Source organism: Haliaeetus leucocephalus, unplaced genomic scaffold (assembly GCF_000737465.1).
Source record: "Haliaeetus leucocephalus isolate CR32 unplaced genomic scaffold, Haliaeetus_leucocephalus-4.0 Scaffold260, whole genome shotgun sequence".
Classification (NCBI taxonomy): Eukaryota; Metazoa; Chordata; class Aves; order Accipitriformes; family Accipitridae; genus Haliaeetus; species Haliaeetus leucocephalus.
This window is the reverse complement of record NW_010972696.1, coordinates 79,553-89,663: the sequence shown is the minus strand read 5'-3', so window position 1 is coordinate 89,663 and position 10,111 is coordinate 79,553.

Below are 10,111 nucleotides of genomic sequence, written 5' to 3'. Positions count from 1 at the left end.
CGACGTGCCCCGCCCCCGCCCGGCCACGCCCCCGCACGCTGGGGGCGGAGCCGCCGAGAGCCCCGCGCTGGGTCCTAGAGCCTCCCGCCCCTCTTCCCGGTTGCTGTCCCGCGGTTTCCCGGGCACGACCGACGGGCCCCGTCCGCTCCGTTTACCGGCGGAGGTTCCCGAGGAGCTGACGGGATCAAATTCACGCCGTCACGTCAGCGCGGCAATCGGCCATTTCATAAAACTGTATTCAGATAAGCTCTGGTGTTCCTCGCCTACTTGACCTCTGATTTGTCTAGGCTGACAGTAAACAATCTTAACGTGCTAATACGCATTTAAATGCGGTGCAAGGATTCCGTTCTTCGCCCAGCCGCCATCGTTTTCGCGGGCACCTGATGTCGGGCCAAGCATCGAACAAACACGACACTTTGTCTCGATTCTCCGCTTTTTAGACTCAAAGAGAGCAGGATCATTCAGATCAGTGCTCTTGGAGCTTCATTAGTAAGAAACACAACTGAAGGACGAATTAGACTATATATTTCTTCTTTGTTGCTAATACTGGTCACGTTTTTGAGTAACCTGAGGAAACCCTGTCACCTCTAAACGGATTTATTCTGCTCGGTCACCATTAAGCTACTGATCTTCTGAAACACCAACACCACGAGTACCAAACAGCACCATAATTGCCTTCTTCCATCAGCAGGCAGCACAGGCTTCAACCCGGGCTCAGGTCGTATTCACTCATTGCTTTGTCACCTTGGAAAGACACTTTAAGGTGACCATGCATGGCTCTGAGCGTGCAGAGGCTTCAACAGCAAAGTGGCTGTACATCTCATGTATTTGCAGCTGAATAAGGTTTGCAGCTACAAAGCAGTGCAGAAAAAGTTCCTCTTCATAGAGGGTCACCCAGGCAGCTTTATGCCAAGTTTTGGTATCTTCCTAAGCTGCTACTTTAAAGTTATAGCGCTATAGCTAGACCTAGGGTTGCCTAAAAATAGAAGCTAAAAAAGGAGAAAAACTTGAATTTAGATTAGGTATTTCCATGCTTCTGTGCAAGCACAGAGCTGACTGCATCAATCATTGTTCTTCACCTTTTTCAGCGTTTTACCTTCCAACAGTGTAACACGCTTACAGGATTTACGTCCTTTTACAGCTGCCTTTCAAGCAGAAGCATCTTCCACGCTCCTGATTGCTACCAGTCCAATGCTTGAATCTTCACCTCATGGGCAAGAGTAATTTAACATTCAGTGTTGCAGTTTTAGTGCTGTTTAAAATAACAGTATCAATTCTGCAAATATGAAATGTTGCATTCATCCTCCAAAGCAGGCCTATGACATTCATCTTCTGCTTCAGAACACAAAATCTGGGTTCAATCCCTCTCTCGGACGCCTGGTGGCCAGGTCTCGGTGTCAGCCAGGCACGTCAGCTTCTCCAGCTGCTCAGCAAAATCTTTGTAAAGAAAACATTCCCTCCTAGACAACATGATGAATGATGAAAGTGCTGCAAACTGACCCAGAGCTTCCCCTCTGGAGATGTTCCCAGCAGAGTGAGTGCAGTGTATGGGCAATTGCTTGGCTGAAGTAGCTCTGCCCTGACAAAGTTAAAACACCTTTTCTATTCCTCTGCAGCAAACGCATTGATGTTCTTGTGAAAAAAGTTTACTAAAAGCAGCAGTCATGATAACATGCAGAGTCCTGATGACTCTGGAAGGCAGCAGGGCCCCTCAGGGGACCTGGCAAAGCCTGGCCAAGGGTCCCTTTCCAAACACAAAGCAGGGCAACCTCCTCCTCTTCCCTCATTTAGCTTGTTCTCTCCCCCCTAACACCACGTACCCCTTAAACCCACTGACATTTCCAGGCACCACTACAATCATAATCAATGCAGAGTCGTGGTCAGAAGTCTTAGCATACTGACATTCCTTGGGGGTGGGTGGGTGTAATTGTTGCATTTTTAAAAAAAAAGACAAAAATTTGTTACATTAGAAAATTTCCAAGAAACTTCTGGTATCAGTAAACACAAACACCTAAGTACTGAGCTCCCAGAAATCTGCTCAGCTCCACCCAGATCATGAAATCTTTGTTTCCAGGCAGAGCATTACCATTCTCTTAGTATCAGTGCATTTATTGATTGAACTGACTAAAGCTTTAAATCAGGGGGGAACACAATAACCACAGTAACACTCTCAGTCGACCTCATCTTGGCTCATTCACCTTTTTTTTTTAATCATTGGGTAGTGTTTGGACCAGAAGCAGCATTAATGCCCAGAAACAGAACAGCTTTTTACTGCTTTAAGTGTACATATGTCTCTGTGTGCATATGGGTGTGTATATAGTCCCTTTTACGGTTATCATGAAGCTTCAGTGCTCAAGCAACTCTGGCTCTTCATCTCTCTGGATTTGGTTCTATAGGGACAATGCCTGCATGGCCAAGCAGCGCTTTTGCTCATGCTAATACTTTCCACCATTACTACCACATCAGGGGAGTGGCAGCAAACAGCAGCTTCTTTGTTAAAATTTCCAAATATGAGTAATTCAAATTGAGCTCTAACATTCATGTATAATGAAAACCCAGATCTATTCTGATTCCAGACCTCTATGTTTAGATGTTCTGCCTTTGTTACTTCAGGTAAAAAAAATCTTAGCTAAAACTCCTGTGGAATAATACAGGAAGTGTCCTAAGCAAGGGACAACTTATCTGGAAAAGCATCAGAGCAAAAGCAGGGTGGGGGTGAAGACAGGAGAGACAGAGTGAGGCAGGGAAGAAAATGACAATGACAGAGGAAACAGATAAACACTGTGAGTCCTGAGGTTGTGACTTGGCTCAGAACAACCAACCCCTCCTCCTTTGTTATGCTAGCTCACCAGTAAGCAATAATGACAGCGGTATTTAACCTGCAGCTTTAGATAGATTCTAGCACATCACTTTGTAGTGGAAAAGTTCTGCAGCATCCAGCCACCTTCCATTTATTCCAACATAACACCACAGATCCAGGACCTTGATTTAGGCACATGCTTGGCTTTAGGAGCTACAAGTTCCCACTCAGTAAGACAGTGGCCACCGCCCCCCCTCCCCCTTTGCAACATTGAGAACACACATACAGGGGGTTTTTTCAGGCTTTATTTGAAGCAGGTTCTTGCATAAAATGCTGGGGCCAAATCCAATTTTGAGTAACACCTTTTAAGACCCCAAAGGCAGCAAAACCTGGCTCCCTGCATTCACACTTGTCAGGTTTTCACAATGAGGGAACTAATTTTCCCATGTCACAGGGCTGAATGTTTATGACCCTGTGGCTCTGGGAATGCTGACTGATGAGATACAGAGCAAGCACCACTGAAGAAACGCTGTATTTCTCAGCATTTTGCTAAAATGATTAATAAACCATCTTTTCTCATTCACAGGCTGACTATAGGCGGAAAGGGAGCTGGATTAAAAGATGACAAGAAATTAAATTGTCTTGCAAAAGTTCTTGCTGATGCAGCCAAGGGAACGGGGAGAGCTGTCTCCAGCTCTCTGATAAATTGCCCTGTGCACTTCGATTGGAAATGGACTGGGGTATAATTAGCAAGTGAATTCTCTCCTGTCAGCACAAAAAAAGGGGGGTGAGGGGGAAGAGTTCATTTTAAAACTGAAGCCGGGACTTCAGATGCCAACTGACAAGCTATAAACTGAGCCGGAAGCCCACAAAGCATAAACTCGCAGGGAGATACACCCCCACTGTAGTCTATGCCTTATCTCTAGGCATTTCCATAGCAAGAGCTACAGCTCAAATAAGTGCTTGTGTTGTGATGGGATTAGATGAGCTGCTAGACCCGTGATTCCTGCTTTTGCGAGGGAAGAGAGCAGCACACAGAAATGACAATCTTGCCAGCAAGAAGCTTGCATGCTCCGCAGCTGTAGTTCAGAGTTTACCTGGGCCAACAGACTTATTTGTCAATGCCTCTGCCCATAAGACATGTAAGTTATATGTACATGCATGAAGATACCTGCCCACTACACCTGCATGCTGTTCATATGGGCAGAAACTCTCACCTTGCTCTTGCATCTGTGACTACTGCTTGCTGCCAGTGTCCTGTAAGTCAGCACATATGAACTTGGTTTCACAGATCAGTCGGAGGCTTTGCTCGGCCCCAAAACTAACTGGGAAGTTGTGGGAAACAGGCTCCACTGCCACAACTAACGTCACCCAACTCCTAGATTCACATACTGGTGACAGCACAGGTGGCACAGCCCCTCCATGGAGCATTGAGAGGTGCCAGCGAAAGCATTAAAGAGTGCCAATAGGATGATGGGAGTCTGTGCATCCCCCCTTCTCAGGGGAGAAGGGGACACAAAAAGTCAGAGAACAAGAGAACACACGGTGAAAAAGCTTGGCTTACATTGCCTCCCGGCGGACGAAGGCTACAGTACACTGCACAACAGCTACCCCCATCCCCGCAGCAGCTGCCAAGGTTTTCCTGCCAGTAAGGGCACTCGTGAGCTACTTCCAACGAGAATCATACACTCACCATTTCAAAACACCACTTGTGGAGATCTCCCTAGGCTCTGGAGAGCTGCATCCCATCGTGTGCACAGTCACACTGTTCCTGACCTGTACTTGTGGTTATTCATGCACATGTCCCGCAGCTTCAACCTCAAGTTGCTTACGTACCCCTTGGCTGCCGCTGCAACAGCCTCAAGAACATCAAGCACTGTTACAACAGATGAAGATGACTACACGGTCCATGCCTCAGACCACATGCAGCACTGTGGTGACACATGTCTGGGATGCGCTGGCTTTGGCTTTCATATTTGTGAAGTGCCTCCTGGACTCACCATCATCTGTCAGGGTTTCCAAACACAGATGAGTTTTACTTTGATTTGGGCTGTGAGCTAAGTCACTTCTTACAGCCAGATTAAGGAAATGGTAAAATAAAACTGATCTGGCACTGAAAGCTGCATGACACTCACAACAGCCCATACCAGAAAACATCAAGATATAAGGATGCATCTTTGATCTCTGACTATTTGTAATAAAAAGTGCCATTTCCCTGACAGCCAGAGAAAAAATAACAGAAAGTACCACTTCTGTGAAGGTCCCCAAGGCATGGAGACAGCAAGAAGAGAAAAGCAGCAGTGCCAAAAGCATTTCTGTTTCTCTGTCACCATACAGCACAGCAGCCAGTTAGCCATTGGTACCTCCAGATACCATGCTGCATTACTCCTACCAAGACAAAAGTGGGTGGTAAGTGCTAAAAATCAGAGGCGGGAAGCACCAAATAAATAATTTTATGAAAAATTACTACACCAAAGCGAAATCCAGCGTGCAAGCTCCTTTTACTTCCTGGTTGGTGGCACTGAAATCTAGATGAGCCCATGATTATGAAACTTAGGAGGAAGATATTCTCCTGCTGACTTTGGACATTGTTCCCCGGCAGTCCTCGGGACATCAAGGGTGTGATGGGGACACTGAAGCTTTAGAGACATCTACAGGCACATTTGAAAAATCTGAGAAATCCTGGGCACATTTTTTCCAGTTTGTATTCCTTGCTTTCAGTGAGCAGAGAAAAACTGGGAGAGTAAGACTGGTTCTCCCATGAAAAGGGTCAATACAACTCAACCAAATGCTCCTTTCCAGATGTAAGCCAAGCAGAAGTCAGCTGAATGCTCTCTGCCACCACTACAGAACAGACTGAGGTGAGATTTGTCAGGAAATGGGTGCAAACAACTAAAGAACAGTTATTCTCCCTGCTGGGAAATGCAGGGAAATCGGAGCCCCTCCTTACCTCTTCCCTCTTGTGCCTGCTGTATTCTCTGTAACAGTCACAGTGTAAGGACAACACCTGGTCAAGACCACCAGTTAGAAAAGAAGCATCTTCCAGAAAGTCCATCTGAAGCTGGACTCCAGGCTTTCAGATGAGATGAGACACGGGTTCTTCTCACCTTTTCTCACAGAAGTGAACACTCACATATTGTGTGGGAACAAGGACTTGTGAAACTCAACCTCTGCTGCTAAACATTGTGCTTTTTATAGAAAAGCTTTTCACAGAAATACCACGGGAAGTAATTACTACACCATCAGCGTGATCTTCAGTTACCTTGGCTACACACATGCCAACCCACTGCAGAGAGATACCAGGCTTCACTTCACAACTGCACTAATGTGTGTCCTAAGCCAAGAAGAGCTCGCCCTATAAAAGCCTCTAGGTGCTCGCTGTCTCCTTGCTGGCCTTTAGCGGGGGGAGCACAATGCAAATGTATGGGTACGCTCCTAAACTATCTACCACCATTATGCAGACCAGGGGCCCCAGGTGTCACACCAGTCACCCTTGCACATTAAAAATAAACTCTCAGTCATCATATTCCACTATTGCCCAAGACTTAGAAAAGCAGAACTGACTCCAAAAAGCTTAACTTCTGCATTGGCTACATTTACAGTCTAGCAGAAACTTTGATCTTCATTTTCTGTGTCTCAGTAGGTCAGAGAGATGACAAACTGAAGTTTAAAAACAAAGAAAAACCCACCATACCCAGCTTCCCCTTATTAATCTCACTTTCCCCCTTATTCTGTCCTTCCCCTTCCTGCAGGTTGGGTTTAGGGTTTTCTTGGGGTTTGGGGTTGTTTTTTTTTCTTCAATAAAATAAACTTTCAGAGTCCATCAGTCCCTACAGTATTAATCTCCAGTGCTACCCTCCCCAAAAAACACACCAAAATCCATATTACTTTTGGCAGCAGCTTGCTTCAGGAATTCCAACCAGTCAGCAAGGCATGACCTCTCATTCCTGGAACCATACAGCCTATCTTTGATCAAGTTGTGTGTTCTCACTTGTCCCACATTTGATCCGTTTAAAATACTTCCTAGGTGTCTCGTCCTTCCTCCCACCCAACACACCCTAAGCCTAGAACAATCTCACATGCCAAAAAAAAAAAAAAAACAAAAACAAAACACCCCCCTTATCCCCCAAGACCCACACACACTAATTTCAAGGAGATTTCCTCTTAAAAAAAAAAGCTTGATGAAACCAGGAATGAACCTTCAAAGGCAATTTCACACTGTGATTTAAAAAAAGGCAGGGGGTCTTCTCAAACTGAGAAGAGGGATATTGCCACATTTAAGCTAGACACACCATAGGTTATGGATCATGAATTAAAAAACAAGCTATCCCATAAACCTGGCAGCATCCAGCTCTGCATACAATGATAAAGTTATATTTAAAGTCTTCTAAGCAGCTTTGGAAAACAAACATGTAATCAGGTAACACCACACCCTTTTCTGCAGCATCTTGTTCAGAACACAAAACTGTGAGTGAAAAAAACACAGTGCAACGTGGTTCCTGCCTCCATGTAGCTGGGCAAGGCTTTTTGTTTCCAAATAAAACTAGAAAGTAAAGTCATTTGGAATACTGCACAACCTAAACCCCCTCTTTTTTGATATGTGTTTTATATACACCATTTATGTCTCTCCCTTCCCCCCCCATCTTCATTGCTGGAAGGGCAGTTAAAATCCTCCTCCTATCTCTTCTGCCTCATTGATTCACCATTTCTTTTCAAATCTCACTGAAAACAGCACTTTCCAGGCTAGTTTCTATGACTCCTAATTTCCTGCTCTCTCATCTATTACAGCCAGCTGGAAACAACTAGAAATCTAAGGGTCCCAAGTCACTCGGGAAGAGAAATCTCACTGAAGAATTTCAGGCAACCTGCCTCCATTCCTGATGGGTGCCAGCCATCACTCAGAAACAAGCTCCATTAAAGGTTTGGGACTTTTTTCCTCCTCCTTACAGTAATCAGTTGCTATTTACCTTTGTGAAATCCTGCATTTTGAAGACTGCTAGACTATAAGCTGCATTTGTACATTCAATTACCATTATTCAGCAGAGTCCATTTTTATACAAAAAGGGTTGACATCCTCCAGGGAGTCAGAATGTTCTGCCTGGTACAAACTGGTCAAGTTCTTGATATACTTTCCATCAGTGTTGTATATGACAGTTCTTTAGTATTTACACTGGTTTGGCAGTTAGGATAAATTTAAATAAGCCATTTAAAATACTGGAAAAAAAACCTCAGATATGATCCTCTCTATATTGTGATCGTAAAGCATCAAGAGCCTGTTGTCAATGACTTAAAGTCAGCCTGTGTTGCGGGTACTTACAGGAAAGCGCTTGTCAGAGCGGGATCGCATTGCTGAAACGCAGCTCGACAAGCAGCCAGCAGAAGGCTGAGGTCAGGCTAGTTACCAGATCCCTCAGGGAAGAACGTGTACAGCTTATTAAAGACCCAACTGGGCATAAAAGCCAACTGCAGTTCTTCTAGGAGCCAAGCGTCATCTCACCCACTACAAAGATTCATTCACACCCCAATGCAGTACAGTCAATTCTTTACACACACCCTGGTTAAATCAGACTGGTATTAATCCCACACCAAGACAATATGAACTTTCATATTTTCTCCTTCCCCCTTTGTTAATAAAAGAAAGGCAGAGCTTAGCATGTATTTAATTGTAAAATTAGCTTTGCATGAAGTAGGATTCATGCACTTCCTGCTTTAGGGATGTTCAGGAAAGCAGAAAGAAAAGGTCTAAGTTTGTTCTGTCCTCCCAGTAACAGCTTTCCAGGTGTTCGCTATTACCGTCTTCCTCCAGCTACTGCTAATTCACCACCTGCTTCCACTGCAGTGTGTACCTGTATCCCAATAAGAGTATTTGCCAGGGAAAGTAAAAGCAACTGGAAGTCATCTTTGGCAATAAAAATAAAATTACACCTTCTCTTAGCCCTACCACCTGGTATGCTTTAATAGTGTGAAATTTCCCCAAACCAGCCAAGTCTGGTGTTTGCAAGCAATGGACCAAGGCTGTGGCCTTACTCCCTGCTCTGGCTGCAGATGGCTGGCTGAAAATTACTTCCTCCAGTTCTCTCCACACTCTTTCTGGAGGCTATAACCCCTCCAGCCACACATGCACAGTCCTGCAAGATACTCTCAAAGGCAACCCACCTAGAAGGCAGATCAGTAGCAGGGCCACAGCGCAGCAAGTCACAATGGATGCAAGCACACAGGCCAGTATCCCTCCCTTCCAGCATCACATCACACAACTGGAGGATGTTACTTTTCCCAGGGCTTCAGGGTGGGGACACGGGAAAAATTCCAAGTCTTTTCTAAAACCCAGGACAAAATATTTATTCAAAAAGTCTCTGGGACATGGAGATGGGAACCATATTCCAAGACTGTTTTAGTCAATCCAGGAGACTGTCACCTTAACACTGTCACTTCCTGACCATGTTCTACAAGAAAAAGTCCATACACACACATCTGAGTAACAATGTCTCCAGTAAGTTGTCTTCTCTGCAAAGCCAACTGAGGTGATCAGTCAGGAAGCTGATCATCTGACAGAACAGGGCTGTTTTATTAAAAAAACACAAAACAAAAAACCCCAGAAACCCCAAAATTATAAATTTAGACAATATTCCAAAACCTGCCTTCTGTTAGCCTCTCCCTGCTCTCACAGAAGCCCATGGTGAACAACTAACTCTCGATTTTGGACTGTCACAGGCACATTCACACTGTTAAAGTTTAATAGTGTGAAGGAAACCTGGAGAAGTGTTTACAGTTTCTCAGCCATGAATATTCTTCCGCCAGCAGAGGATCTGCCCTCCAGTCTGGTCTCGCAATCAAGAGTGACAGTTTACATTGCATGTCAGATGCAGCCAATGGACTTACTCAGAAAACTAGATCCTATGTGCACTAATATTAATTAATATTGCTAATTTCTTATGGTGGTTTGCTGAGAGAAAGACTACATTTGAACAGACTATTAACACATTATTTGGGCAGTTGAGTATTAAGGTACAAACCGCACATTAAAACCTAAGGCAAAAATGCTGATTGCCTTGGAATCCAACCTAAACCTGTCCCAAAGGGCTTTCAGTGAGTAGAAAGATGGTTTAATGGGAACATGACTCACTCCACATTTATGAATAGGCAATGAACTTGTGAATACCACATGGTATCACTTAGCAGAACACAAACACAACTGCAGTGAGTTACAGCACCACTCTCCATTTTAGGAAAGAATTAGGTGCTCCTAAGACATCCTCCAAAAGCCCAGAGTACTTTGAAATTCAGTAACGGACACTTAGGAAAGCAGGAATC